Here is a 14,934-nt window from a genome sequence, read left to right on the forward strand (position 1 = left end):
TTTGGACAATGGTTTACCACTGCCTGCTTCCTAGTGCTGAGAAGATGAACTGACCCAAAGTCACCCAGCTGGCTTTCATGCCTAAAGTGGGACTAGAACTCACAACCTTTAAACACTTCCCCTCTCTCCCCCCTCCCTCCCTCCCCCTTCCCCCAACCTTTCTACCCTGGAGGAATCCTGGAATTAATTTTCTGATTTCTTTCAGAGAACCAATGCATACAAATTTCTAATATACATATACATATACATCATATACATACACGTATGTATGTATGTATGTATGTATGTATGTATGTATGTATGTATGTATGTATTTGTGTTACAACCCCTGGTATGCCCAAATATGGGAGGGAGCTCACTACTCCCTCTTTTTGTCCTTCGGCTCATTACAGAGGACCATCCAGGCAGAAAACCATATTTTTATTTTATTTATTTATCAGCACAAATACAACACAAATATATGTGTGTGTGTGTGTGTGTGTGTGTGTGTGTATGTTGTATTTGTGCTGATAAATAAATAAAGGGAGACTAGTATAGATCTATTTCAAGCTATTTAGCTCTCATCAGCTAGCCATACCCTTACTGGGAATCGAACCAGGGCTGTATTGCATATTAGGCCAATATATATATATGAAAACTTTACAATGCAAGCTTCATTTCTAATTTACACAATCCATGTTTTACAATTTTTACAGTAACAGCAAAGCCAACAGCTCAACATCTCATCACTGCTAATGCTCACATCATATCATGTGCAAAATTTGAAAACAAAACTTTTTCAGTCACAATATGTCAAATTCTAATGTTAGAATTCTGTGAGACCTCATTTCAGAAAGGCAACTTTGGAGAGTTGTTCCTATTCTCTCAAAGAAACGGAGGCTGAGGGGCTTTTTATCCAGAAGTTTTTTATTGTTATTAAGGGGTTCCAGGGAGGGGGGGTGTGATAACCAGGCCAGGAGAGGCGCCAGTGCCAGTGCCAGACGGACAGGTGAGTCCAGGAAGGAAGTGAGCGGAGCGGGGGGGGAGAGGGAACAAGTTATTCCAATAGAGGGTTGTTCGATTACAACGGTCGTGGGGAGGGGGGGATGCGAGGACAAGAGAAGATCACAAGGTCGGTTGGGAGACCGTGGCTGCTGGCTATGCCCGGTCGTTTGCACCAACCCCCGCAACCTAGGTGGCCAGGAACTACAGAGCCCGGGCCTACGGCTGATGCTTTGCAATGCAAGGTCCGTAACCAACAAGGCCCCCCTCATTAACGAGTTGATCTCTGAGGGGGAGCTAGACCTTGCAGGGATAACGGAAACCTGGTTGGGCCACGAGGGTGGTTTACCCCTCGTGGAAATGTGCCCACCAGGTTTCCGTGCATTCCATCAGCCTCAGGCCCTGGGTAAGGGTGGTGGGGTGGCGGTAGTTATACGGGAAGGTCTAGAGCCGAAGGAGTTCACTGTTCCTCAGATATCCGGGTGTGAGTCCCTTGGTGTGAAATGGGGCCCAGGGAGGCAGTTGGGTTTGCTGATTGTATACTTGGCTCCTCGCTATACATCAGCAGCCCTGCCCGAGCTCCTCGAACTGATCTCGGAGACGGCGGTTGAGATCCCCAGGCTTGTGGTTATGGGGGATTTCAACCTGCCGTCGACGGGAGCAGCGTCTGAGGTAGCTCGGGAGTTCATGGCTTCCATGACAGCCATGGGCCTGACCCAATTAATTCAGGGCCCCACACACGAAGGAGGCCACACATTGGACCTTGTTTTTGTATCTGAGCAGTGGACGAGTGATCTGGGTAGAGGGGATTTTACTGTTACACCCCTGTCATGGTCAGATCACTCATGTCTCCGGCTGGACTTCCCTGGCGCTACCCCCCACCGCGAGGAGGCGGGACCAGACGGTCCACGCTGGTACCGCCCCAAGCACCTGATGGAGCCGGATAGGTTCCAGACGGAGCTTGGGCCATTACCTGTAGCCCTGACCCGCGCTCGGTTGGAGGACCTAGCGGCCGCCTGGAATAGGGCGACGGCTGGGGCCTTGGACCGGGTTGCGCCTTTGCGACCTCTCCTGCGGCAGCGACCCACCCGGGCTCCTTGGTATACCGAGGAGCTGAGGGTGATGAAGCGCCACAGGAGACGTCTAGAGAGCAGGTGGAGGTCCTCACGCTCCGAATCTGATCGAACACAGGTAAGATCCTACTTGCGGACCTACCTTGTGGCATTAAGGGCGGCCGAACGTAGATATTGCGCCACTCTTATTGCGTCCGCGGATAACCGCCCTGCCGCCCTGTTTAGGGTGACCCGCTCCCTCTTGTCACAGAGGACGCAGGGGGCACCCTTGCAGGGCAGAGCAGAGGAATTTGGGGAATATCTGCAGGACAAAGTCGCTCAGATCCGGAGCGGATGGGCCCCCCTCAGTGGACCAGACGGGCCGCCTACAGCGAGTCTTGTGAGACCATCCTGGGAGGAGTTTGATTCTGTTGCCCCCGAGGATTTAGATAGGTTGCGTGGACGGCTGCGACCCACCACATGTTTAATGGACCCGTGTCCCTCCTGGTTGGTACTGGCATCTTGGGAGGTGACCCGAGGCTGGCTTCTGGGCCTGGTGAATGCCTCATTGGGTGAGGGATCCTTACCAACCGCCTTGAAGGAGGCGGTGGTGAGGCCCTTACTTAAGAGGCCTTCACTCGACCCAATGGAGCTAGCTAACTATCGTCCAGTCTCCAACCTTCCGTTTCTTGCGAAGGTTGTTGAGAATGTGGTGGCGCAGCAGTTTCCACGACACCTTGACGAATCCGAGTATCTAGACTCACGCCAGTCCGGCTTCCGACCTGGGCACAGCACAGAGACAGCCTTGGTCGCGTTGGTTGATGATCTCTGGAGGGCCAGAGATAGAGGTTGTTCCTCTATCCTGGTCCTATTAGACCTCTCGACGGCTTTTGATACCATCGACCATGGTATCCTATTGCGCCGGTTGGAGGGGATAGGAGTCGGAGGTACCGTTTTGCGGTGGTTCGGCTCCTACCTCTCCGACCGGAGGCAATGTGTGTTGACTGGGACAGAGGTCGACCCCGAGGCCACTCACTTGTGGAGTGCCACAGGGGTCGGTCCTCTCGCCTCTCCTGTTCAACACATATGTGAAGCCGCTGGGTGAGATCATCCGTGGTTTTGGGGTTGAGTATCACCTCTATGCTGATGGTACTCAGCTGTATATTTCAACTCCAAACCACCCCAACGAGGCTGTCGAAGTGATGTCCCGGTGTTTGGAGGCCTTCGGGGTCTGGATGGGGGACAACAGACTTAAACTCAACCCTTCCAAGACTGAGTGGCTGTGGCTACCGGCACCTCGGATCAGCCAGCTGATTCCATCGCTGGCCATAGGGGGCGAACAATTGCCCCCTGTGGAACGGGCGCGCAATTTGGGCGTCCTCCTTGATGCCCGGCTGTCAATGGATGACCATGTGGCAGCCGTGGCAAGGGGGGCGTTCCACCAGGTTCGCCTGGTGCGCCAATTGCGCCCCCTACTGGACCGGGATGCCCTACGCACGGTCACTCATGCGCTGGTGACGTCCCGCCTGGATTACTGCAACGCTCTCTACATGGGGCTGCCCTTGGGACGCGCCCGGAGACTGCAGTTAGTTCAGAACACAGCCGCGCGGGCTGTGATGGGGAGTACGAGGTACTCCCACGTAACACCTCTCCTGCGCGAGCTGCACTGGCTACCTGTGGTTTTCCGGGTGCGTTTCAAGGTGCTGATTACCATCTTTAAAGCGCTCCATGGCCCGGGACCTAGTTACTTGCGGGATCGCATCCTCCCACATACATCCCTGCGGCCAATTCGCTCACACAGGGAGGGGCTTCTCCTGGTGCCGTCCACTAGGCAATCCCAGCGGGCGACACCGAGGAGTAGGGCCTTCTCTGTGATGGGCCCAACCCTCTGGAATGACCTCCCCCCCGACATTAGAACCACTTCTGACCTCCGCTCCTTCCGGCAAAAACTGAAGACTCACCTGTTCCGATTAGCAGGCCTGGCATAATTCAACTGTCCCTCCTGGCAAATATATTGTATCTGGTTATTTTAGGGGTTTTTTAATTTACTGTATCTGTTTTTAGGGGTTTAAACTTATATTATATCTGCTTTGTACAGTTCTTTTAACTACATTTTAACCTCCTCCATGTCAACTGTCAACTGTACATATTTAATTTTATTGTATCTTGTTATATTTTGTATGAACTGTACACCGCCCCGAGTCCCTTTCGGGAGAGGGGGCGGTCTAGAAGCATATAATAATAATAATAATAATAATAATAATAATAATAATAATAATAATAATAATAATAATAATAATAATAATAATAATAATATAAAAAAATAGGAGAGAGAACCTCCAAAATAGGAAAAAAGATCATGTGAATTTAAGTGAATATGCAATTCCTGCAACCCTTCCAAAATTTGAAGTCAGATGTAATTTTCAATGAGACAGAATCAGAAACATTGTTTTAGATGAACAGTAAAACACCTGTATTTCAGTAGTTTAAATTAAACTACTTAATTTGATTTAAATTAAATCTAATTAAATGTAGCAATGCTTCGGAATATCTCTTTGCTTATACTTCTAGAGACCAACTGTTGTCCATAATGGTGACACTGCCCCTAATGTAAGAAATGTTACATTTGATAGAACAGTTTAATTATGGTGATCAAAGGTAGAAATTAATACTTTGTATGATATTTGTCAATAATATTTGCTTGATTCAGTGGAATTAGAGGTACCTAAACTCAGAGGTTCAAAACAATCTTAAATGGAGATGCAGATTTGCAAATGCTGAAATTTAATGCCTCTCTGTATATCTCATTTATTTATAATATTTCTGTGCTATATTGATCAAAAACAAAATCAGTGTGACTAGCAAAAAAAAAATTGCTGTGAAATATGATAACTATTGTTGAAATTTTGTAGATAAAGCATGGTAGAAGAAGGAACCAGGCAGATTGACATCATTTTCTGATACAAGTCCATGTAACTTTAACAGCAGTGTATTTCATAAATGTAGTTTCAGCTGGCATAATTAAATAATGAACTATTTGTAAAAAGATAATGTGGTAGGTAGCTTTTAAGGCACAAGAATTTCCGCGGAGATGAGTGGAGCTGGGTGGAGGCCAAAGTAACATGTAGGAATTAAATTGATGTGGAAGAACTTTCCTTTTGGAAAAGCCCTGGAAAAAATAGATAAATCTATTTTTGAATACACATTTCTTGAAATTTGGAAAAGATATCAAAAACTAACAAAATAATGGTTCTCTGAAAAGAATAGAAACTGAAAATTTTGAGATATAGCTAAGTTTAGCGGACACTGAACATCTCCTCTTGATGCCAGCCAGTCTGATTCTTTTGATGAAAATATACTAGGAGGAGAAATCACAGCTCTCAACTCAAACAATGCTGATTGGATATCCAGAAAAAAAAAGTTTTCTTCCTATATGGAGTGGGGGGGTTTTGCCCACAGACTCAGTTTACTACTTCATAATCCTTGCAAACTAAAGTCCATTGTTACAGGTGGGAGTTGTATATAGTATTTTGCAGCATATCTAGTGAGATGCTGATATCTAAATAAATGGGCTTTTGGGGGCTCTTTGCAGTGACCCTGACAGAGGATTTAACAGTGTATTCTAAGCTCAGGGTTTGCTCTCTGCCACAATCGCACAGGTTTATGCCTGGAAAGGGACAACTAGCTTTCCAAAGAAAAGTATTTCCTTCTTCAGTTACTTGTGCCAGTACTTTCCAAGGGGTTAACTAGAGAATTGCTTTGAAACTGAGGTAGAAGGTCGCTGGCGGCAACAGCAAAGGCTTGCAGGGCCTCCATTAAGAGCCTTTTACCCTGCATTTCCCACCAAGGGGATTGTAAACATTGGCTCCCATCCATAGTCTTCTACAAAACTTCTCTGCCTTGCCAAAATGCAAGGATACGTGTTTTAACGCAAACAGCTATAAGCACATAAGTTACTTTCTGGATTCCAAAGATCATTTCTGTTACAGGAGGTGGAGGAAGAAAACTTCTCATCCTGATGAAGGCATTTAAAAATACAAATTTGTTTATATTTGTTTCATGGAAATTCATACCTTTTTCAGCCAAAATTTTCTTGACTTTGGGAAATATGGAGAATGATATCACTTAATTGGTAGCATAAAAGTTCTTTTATTTGTTACTTATTAGTAACTTCGCATTCATCTTTGACTTTTCAGCTTTGAAATGAAGGAAGTTTTCAGAAATCAGTTATAATCAGTCTCAATCAGACATTAATGAACTGTCATTTATTTCAGAGCAGCAGCTGAATTCTTAGAATTCTAGAGGCAGCAAAACAAGAATTATACAGAAGATGTTTCAAAAAGGCAATTTCCTTGGATTTTAGTTATAGGTTTGCAGCATCCTAGTTTCATGCCACATGTTAAAATCAAATAAATAATGTTATGGTTTGGTCATACTATGAAACTTAATTACCTTTTGTTTGGGAGAATCATAATTTGGCTAAAACCAAAATTTGAGGTAGGACTGTAACTTTCCTTTAATCTGAGACATTCTTGTATAAATATGCCCTCTTTTGTAAAGTATGATGTTATAAGAACAATCTCATACATAATTGGTAACATACTAAACATACCATATTCAGAAACAATTCCAAGGAATATAAATTTTGAAATAATTAATCTTTCCTTTTGATCAAGATTTCTCTTGTTTCTCCAATGTAACTGAAATTATTTGTTTAACCAATATAAAATATAAAACCAATTTATGGCATTAAGTTTATTGTTAATAGCCGTACTGCATTTTATCTGATAACAGGTCTAAGCTGATGAATCCTTTGCATTAACTAAAACCAGTATGAATATAAGGCCTATAGCAACTTATTAACATCTTCCAACAACGTTTTTGAAAAACAGCTAGAATATTTTTTTTGCCATACCAAAGTGGGAGGGAAATGCTCCAAATTACCTAAAATAATCTAGAGAGAAGCATCCAGATTTCCTGAAAACTAAATAAGCACAAAACAAAAACAGAAAATTCAAATCCTGAATGGATGTGTAGCATGGTCCTGCCATTGGAAAGAGTGAGTCTGTCCTCTGATTGTATTATTGAATCTCTTGAAATGTTAACTGGAATCAACTAAAAGGATATCCCCATTATTCATTTAGAAGACATGCTAACATTGCTTAATTAATCAGGACCAGAATCTTGTTTTGGCATGTGTCAGCTTGCCCATATCCTAATACATACAGGTCTATACTGTGGATTTCCCAGTTCATCTTTTGACTTGATTAGAAACTGAAGAGTTCCTGCACTGTTGAATGATAACTGCATACACATGTTCAGTGCATGAGACTTTATTTTAAAAAAAACTATGTATGTGTATGTGGAAAGAAAAAGCTAGAACGGATATACCTATAAATACTCTGAACTATACTGGCGTTCTAAGAAAGTTAGATTTCCTAGAAGTATAACACAGGATTCTGATTAGTGTTTTGGTTTACCCATCAAAGGAAATGAATAGGTTTCTATTTTAGCTCTTTTATACATTTTTTTTTCAAGGCACATATGTTTTTAGAAGAATGAAGGTAAACAAACTAAGCCTTAATGGTTATATTATGGCGATTCTATGTGTAGAGAAACTTAAAGTAGCTTCTTAAAAAGCTTTAAATTCCCCTTGGAAGCCTAAATGAGCCTGTTATTCACGTGGTTGTTTGTTGTTACTTATTCTTTTTTTAATGCTTTCTGTGTTTTGTGAGTCATCCAGAGTTATTTGGATTTAGGTGACAAAGTTCAGATAAATATTCATGCCACATTGAATATTTGGCACATGATTGGAGTGCGATATTTCAGTTTCAGATTCTGGTTAGAAAAAAGGTTTCAGAATTCAGTTCCTTTTAGAGATCAAACTAAAATGTCTTTTTTCCTCTGCCCACATAGAAATTGTTTAAAATATTAGATTCTGTTTGTTCAGGGATCAGTTTCAACATATGCATTTAATGCTGTGAAATACATAAACAAATTCTTTAGGCATGATTATAATTTCGATTTACCTGTTTTTTATTTGTTGCTCTTAAAAGCTTTCTTATGATGGGATTACCCCAAAGCTCCTAAATCCATTCCTTAGATAAACGGGGTGCCTTATTATAATAATTTGAATCAATTACATTTTAAAGAAAATTTAAAAATTATTTAATTTAAAAATGAATTTGATGTAAGCCATCATGCACTCTGGCAATTTATTAACTTAAACCATTAGGTGTTTTGACTAAGATATTAAGTACTATTGCTATTATTTCTGAAATTCCACATATGAGAGATTTTCTAGGAATTACTAAATTCTTTAGTTAATATATTTTCTTCTTACTTAAAGATATTGGAAAATAATCAATATTGGACTTTTTTAAAAAAGACTGATACAATCTGATACATTCAAACAATATGAGTTTGAATGTTTTCTTGTAAAATTAATAGGAAATTGTTTTCAGCATCTCAGTCATTTTTGATCCTGAAGTAAAGTGAATACATCAGCTATATTTGGGTTTTTTTTTTATTGTTCACAGAAAAGAATGTTTAGCAAATGTTGGCTATGAATGCCTTGCTGTTGGATAGACAACACAGGAGTTGGAATATTGATTGACATTGCCTGGCTTGTTCGCCAAATTTAGGAATGACAGCAGGATTGTTCATATTACTTTAAACTTTTCATTGCATATCAAAGATGCAAACACGAAACATCGCTTACGTTTATTGCTTAAAAGTTAATTAGTTCGAAAACAGGTTTTGACCAATTTAAACAATGTATTAATTATTATTATTTATTATTTTATTAGACTTCTAGACCGCCCCCTCTCCCCTAGGGGACTCGGGGCGGTGTACAGGTACAAATTAAAACCATACAGACAATAATACAAATAACTAAAATCGTTTCAACATATTTCAGGACAACAGTTAATAACTATTGTTAAGCTATACTAAAGACTTTTGAATAATGCAATATATCAGCAATATTAAAAAATATGGTACAAGAGTAACTATTTTATTAAATGCAGGTTGTCCTCAACTTACAAAAGTTCGTTTAGTGACCGTCAACAATGGCACTGAAAAATGTGACATTACCATTTTTCACACCTTTGCAGCATCTTCCTGATCATGTAAACAAAAATTGTATGCTTGACATCTAGTTAATATTTATGACTGTTGCTCTTTCCCAAGATTATGTGGGACCTTCTCACAAGCAAAATTAATGGGAAAGCTAGATTCACTTAACAACCAGACTACTAACTTATCAACTGATGATTCACTTAACAACTGTGGCAAGAAAAGTTTCAAAATGAGGCAAAATTCACTTAGCATATCTCATTTAACAACATAAATTTTGGGCTCAACTGTGGTCATAAGTTGAGGACTACGTGTAATTGCCACATCAAAATGCTATAAAAATAATACAGAAAGAACCGTTGGACATATTCATAATAAATTGTCATCCCTGCAGTTATCTGTTCTAATTAACCTAAAGTCAGCAAAATGACTCTTTAATATAAAAATTATATATTGCTAGTAATACTCAGGTTGTTCCCTGCAAGAAATTCCCTCTTGAAATGTGAGAAGCAGGAATCTGTTTCTGTATAAGCAATTTGTACTTTGGCATTAAACTGAAAAAACACACATGGTTGCCAGGTTTTGCATGGTGGCATGCAAAATCAGGCAAAGAATAATTAAGAACAATTAAAATTTCCTGAATATGGATAGCCAGAGAGGACTCAGGCTCACTATTTAACCTTTGCTTTTAGAGGAGTGGTTCTCAATATTCCCAATGCCGCAACCCTTTAATAAAGTTCCTCATGTTGTGGTGACCCCCAACCATCAAATTATTTTTGTTGCTACTTCATAACTGTTGCTACTGTTATGAATTGTAATGCAAATATTTGATATGCAGGATGTATTTTCATTATTACAAATTGAACATAATTAAAGCATAGTGATTAATCACAAAATCAATATGTAATTATATATTGTGAAATGGTTTGCTAATGAAAATAATATATATATTATATCATATAATATCCAACCTTGTTACAAAAAGTCCATGAAACATTTCAGTTGGTAACGAAATAAAAATAAAATAAAGAAGAAAGACAGTAAAAAAAATGGGTCAAAGAGAAATACAGTACCAAGTTGGATATCCCCTCCTATTTTTCATCTTGTCCTATTGATTCTTTATGATTTATCAATTGTTGTTTGTAACTAGTGATTGCAACTATTATTATGACCTATGGCCTATTACTTGCTGTTTATATGTACAGTGAGTTGGTGCACTGGGGACAATTTCCTTGTGTGTCTTATCACACTTCACCAATAAACATTTCTATTTCTATTTCATTTTATTACTATTTCATTCTATTCCATCCTATTCCTATTTCATTCCCATTCCATTCCATTTTCCTGTTCCATTCTATTCTAAGCATGGAAGCTTAAAACTTAAAACTAAAAAGATGTAGTGCTTTATTTTTTTTTCAAAGCGGCTGCTGAAGATGTTTTGTGATGGCTACCTTTTTTCCCCTCCGCCCCTAAACTCCTGGAATCCTCTCGATCCCAAGTTTTCCAACCACTCATTCATTCATAGATATTGCAGGAAGGAAACAAAGGCGGGACTCCTTGTGAATGGACAGAGGTTTTTACAGAAAAGGGAAAACGTGAACGTCTGGAGCCAGCTGCTGCAGAGTGCCCGTGTGAACTTCCAAGTCTCCGAGGAGGAGAAGACTGCGGACTGAAGGGACATTGTCGCCATCCTTCCCGCCTCGGTTCTCGGCTCCTTCTTCCCGGCGTCCCCTCCCCTCCCGCTGAGAAACTGAGCTCGGCCCGGTCATCTCTCAGGGCGCTGCCTTACCAATGCTCAGGTGCTCCATTCTCTCCCCTCCCCTTGTCAAGTGCAGCCATCCCATCTGCCCGCCGGTGCCTCTCGTGTCGCAATTGGCTGGGCGCCGCTGTCCTCGCATGGCCGCTCTTGTCAGTTAGCCCCTCTCTTTCACAAGGCAGCGCCTGCCACCACCGCTTCCCTGGCTCCAAACACCGGCACGCAGGTATCTCGGTTCCTAAGACCATCGAGAATATGTGTTTTCCGATGGCCTTAGATGGCCCCTCTGAAAGGGTCGTTTGACCCCCAAAGGGGTCACGACCCACAGGTTGAGAAGCGCTGTTTTAGAGGAGCATTCTACGTCAGCTATTGTACTACATTTTTCTCAGATTTGACAAGCTTCTATAAGAGATGTATATAATTCTTAAATCCCTTTTGGTTAATTGTACTGCTTTATTTACATACATACATACATACATACATACATACGTGTGTGTGTGTGTGTGTGTATCTGTGTGTTTGGGGGTGCTTATATCTATGTGTCTATATAAGGTATTCGCATAGTGTTTGTATTATATTATCCAGATGGGTAATTTTAAATTTTTCTTGCATATATGTAGCCTGACCAAGCCTTCTAGGACATTTTGATGGGTCTTGTAGTAAGTCGATTACCTGACCTGATGTAATCTTCTTATCACAAGACCTGTCACAAGATTCACTGATGACTCACAGCTGACCCATAACAAGATCCTCATTTGACACACCCACACCTGAAGCCCCTTTAAACAGAAGAACACTGACCTTGACATTCCCTAAACTCCACTGAAGATGTTACCTAGCCTGATAATGAAATGTATGGAAACCAACCCACAAGCTCGGAGAGCGAACCTTCACCCTCATATTCTGCATTCAACAGGAGTTTATCTCTTTGCAAACCTCACCAGTTTTCCCCTTTCAGTCCAAATTTTGTCCTTAATTTAATTTAATTAAATTAATTGTCTTTAGTCAGATCTCTCATTGCTCAATTTGACTTTGTGTTATTTGGGATGGGAGAGATTGAGTCTTTCCTTTATCTAAAAGTACTCTCATATAAGTAAATATGTAATCAAAATCATTCAGAAGAGGAAGTTCTATGGTAACTGTTGAATTCACCATATCCTGTCTTATGCATCATTTTCATTTCTGCTTCTCTGTAACTGAATGGAATATCCATAAATTTTTGTTTGGTTTGGGGATGAGACAGGGGAAATGTTCTTAATGAATCACGCATATTCATTGCATCACTGTGGGCGGGGGAGGGATTTCCCCCCAAGAAAAAATTCTTAGTAACAAGAACATTTATCTGTGGTTATTCTTTGCAATCAAGTTCCTTGAATTTAAGCGGGCAATTTTGCTCATCTTGAACATCGAAAATAAAGTATTTATATATACTGAGATAATTGCATTTATTAAAAATGATCAGATTTCCTCAGTTTGGTGCTCTCTGAATATAACACCTAGCCACTCTATACAGAAGGTTAATTAATTATGGACAGTTTCATTTAAATCAATCTTTATAAGATAAAATTTTGCTAAGACCTATCCTTCAGTTAGCACTTTCTTCAATCAATTTTGTTGGGAGTACAGTTCTTTTTTTATTTTAAGGAATAACACATTTTGTGGAAAATATTTTCTCAGCATTTAAAATGCACATTTTGTGCTGTGAAATTGTTCATTTTCCCCCCTGCTAAGATAGCATTTGCAGTAGAAATTGTTCTGAACACTGATCTTGTCTGGGAATTCTGGTTGTTGAAATTCAGCATCTATGGAAAGCATTGGGTAAAAAATAACACAAGATGTGATATCACATGGTGAAAAAGCACCTTTGGGACAGTGAGTGAAAGATACCGCAGAATATGTAAATATAAATAAACCTGATGATACAAATCTACAAATTTATTTCCATTTTATATCACTTATAAATTGCTGAAATGTTCCATACATATTGCCATAAAGAGATTAAAGAGATTAAAAAAACAAAAACTCTGAATGATGTTAGCTATTCTATGAAACAAGCTATGAAAGGAAATACTTTATGTGAATGAATATAGAATATTGAATGGTTTAGTATGAATTTTATTGTGGCAAACATATACCTAGAACATGGGTTTCCCAACATTTTGACTTGCCTTAACTGCATTGAGCGATTTGTCTTGGGCCACATATAAAAATACACTATATAATATAGTTAACATATAAATAACAACCTTCCTTTGTTTTTTATTATTTTTTATTATTTTTTGTGAGCAGCATAACTGTCCAGGGTCTTCAGGCCACGGTTTGGACACATCTCTAGATTATCTATCTATCATCTATCTTATCTATCTATCTATCTATCTATCTATCTATCTATCTATCTATCTATCATCTTCCTTCCTTCCTTCCTTCCTTCCTTCCTTCCTTCCTTCCTTCCTAATTTATTGGTGTCCCCCCCCCGATTTTACTTCAGGAAGCAGAAACTGCAACATATCTTTTCCTAAATTTCTAAAAAGAAATTTATTTTCATTAAATCAGGAAAAAAAACCCTTCAGTATAATTGTCAATTTGAACATCTTTCAAGAGGAAGAGAAATTTTCAATATTTTACCTAGTAAAATATTCTGTAACAGTTTCCAGAATGTGTTTGGCCTTCATAAATCATTTTTTCTCCTGTTTATTTGTTACATTCATTCCTTTCTTTTGAGATTCCGAGCAACTTTAATTGCAATGGTCATAAATCTTTACATTGGGAACGAAGCAAACAGTGACTGAAAACTGTGAAGTGTCTTTTGGGGCTTTCTATGCAATAGTTCTATGAAATACAATCTCAGACATGTTGTGAGCTTATACTGTTCAGAAACTGCTACAAATCACATGACTTCAGCTGGCTTGTGGAACCGAGTCAACCAATTTCTCATTCTGTGCTAGTTTGTTTAAAACCAGAGCATAGCTTTTTCTCTTTTTGCAGAGTAGCACCACAACAACTCTTACTTGACGGCCATGTTGTCTTTCCTAAGAAAGACACCTTTTGAGTGCCATTTTAATTTCTGATGGTTGTAAATTGAAGGCACTTCCAAACCTGTAGTGGTATAGAAGTGCCTTCTCTGTTTAAGACTGTTCTTAAGAAGACTGTTTTTCAGCAGAGGTTTAAAACCTGCTTGTTACTCGTTTTAAATAAACTCCATTTTCCTATTTCCTTTTTTTCATCATTTGAAACACATGACTGAAAAAGCTAAATTTATTCATGTTTAGCTACAGTAAATTATACTGTTCATGTTTCAGTAACGGTTTGCAGTTCCTCACATGAATACTTTTAGAATCATTTGTTTTCTTCTGTCTTAAAATTACTGATTGTTTCTAAAACAGGTATGATGAGACTAACATGCTAGGTTTTTAAGGCAACCTAACCATTTGTATAAATAATACCCTTACATTTCCCATAATTATTACTTCATAATGTCTACTTTGCATATGTTTTGCATGTTTTAATCTTTCAGATGACCTCTAAATTAAGAAATATTTTTTTCTAGGACATTGATACTATTGCTTTAATTAAAAGTAACATCTTCAAGAAAAAAAATCTAAATTCAATAGTACAAGTTTTAAGATTGCAATTATATATTTCCCTTCTCATTTGTAACTTCTTCAAACTTTTATCTATTTATGCATCTCAGAAAAACTGTTGCAGACTGTATTTCCTGTGGTGCTTCCAGATCAAAGGTTTATTGTGCAGTCCTTTAACATTAAATTTTACTATTTCCTAATGTAAAAAATACACGAAGGAGTATAAAATAGAACAATTGCTGTCCCATGATTTTTATTTAACAGCCTTTAAATCATTTACCTGGAAGCATTCCTAAAAGTTTTCATTTTTAGCTTTTATAGAAGGACATTTGTTCATCCTGAGCAGTAAAATGTTTCCTTTTTACTTGCAGTATAGAATGAAATATTTTTAAAAAGCCAAACAATTGATTAATAATATAATTAATATATGGATACTTTCCACAAAAATCTTCCTTCAAAACTTGCAGTTTAGAAATATAGGAAGATA

At 39.2% G+C, this 14,934-nt stretch overlaps 1 protein-coding gene across 3 annotated transcripts in view; it reads left to right on the forward strand.

Moving 5' to 3' along the window:
• The window catches only part of CDK6 (cyclin dependent kinase 6), a 141,306-nt gene that overhangs the window by 85,269 nt on the left and 41,103 nt on the right, over positions 1–14,934 (forward strand). The window lies entirely within an intron of this gene.

The sequence above is a fragment of the Natrix helvetica genome (genome assembly GCF_964273705.1).
Source record: "Natrix helvetica genome assembly, chromosome: Z".
Taxonomy (NCBI): domain Eukaryota; kingdom Metazoa; phylum Chordata; class Lepidosauria; order Squamata; family Natricidae; genus Natrix; species Natrix helvetica.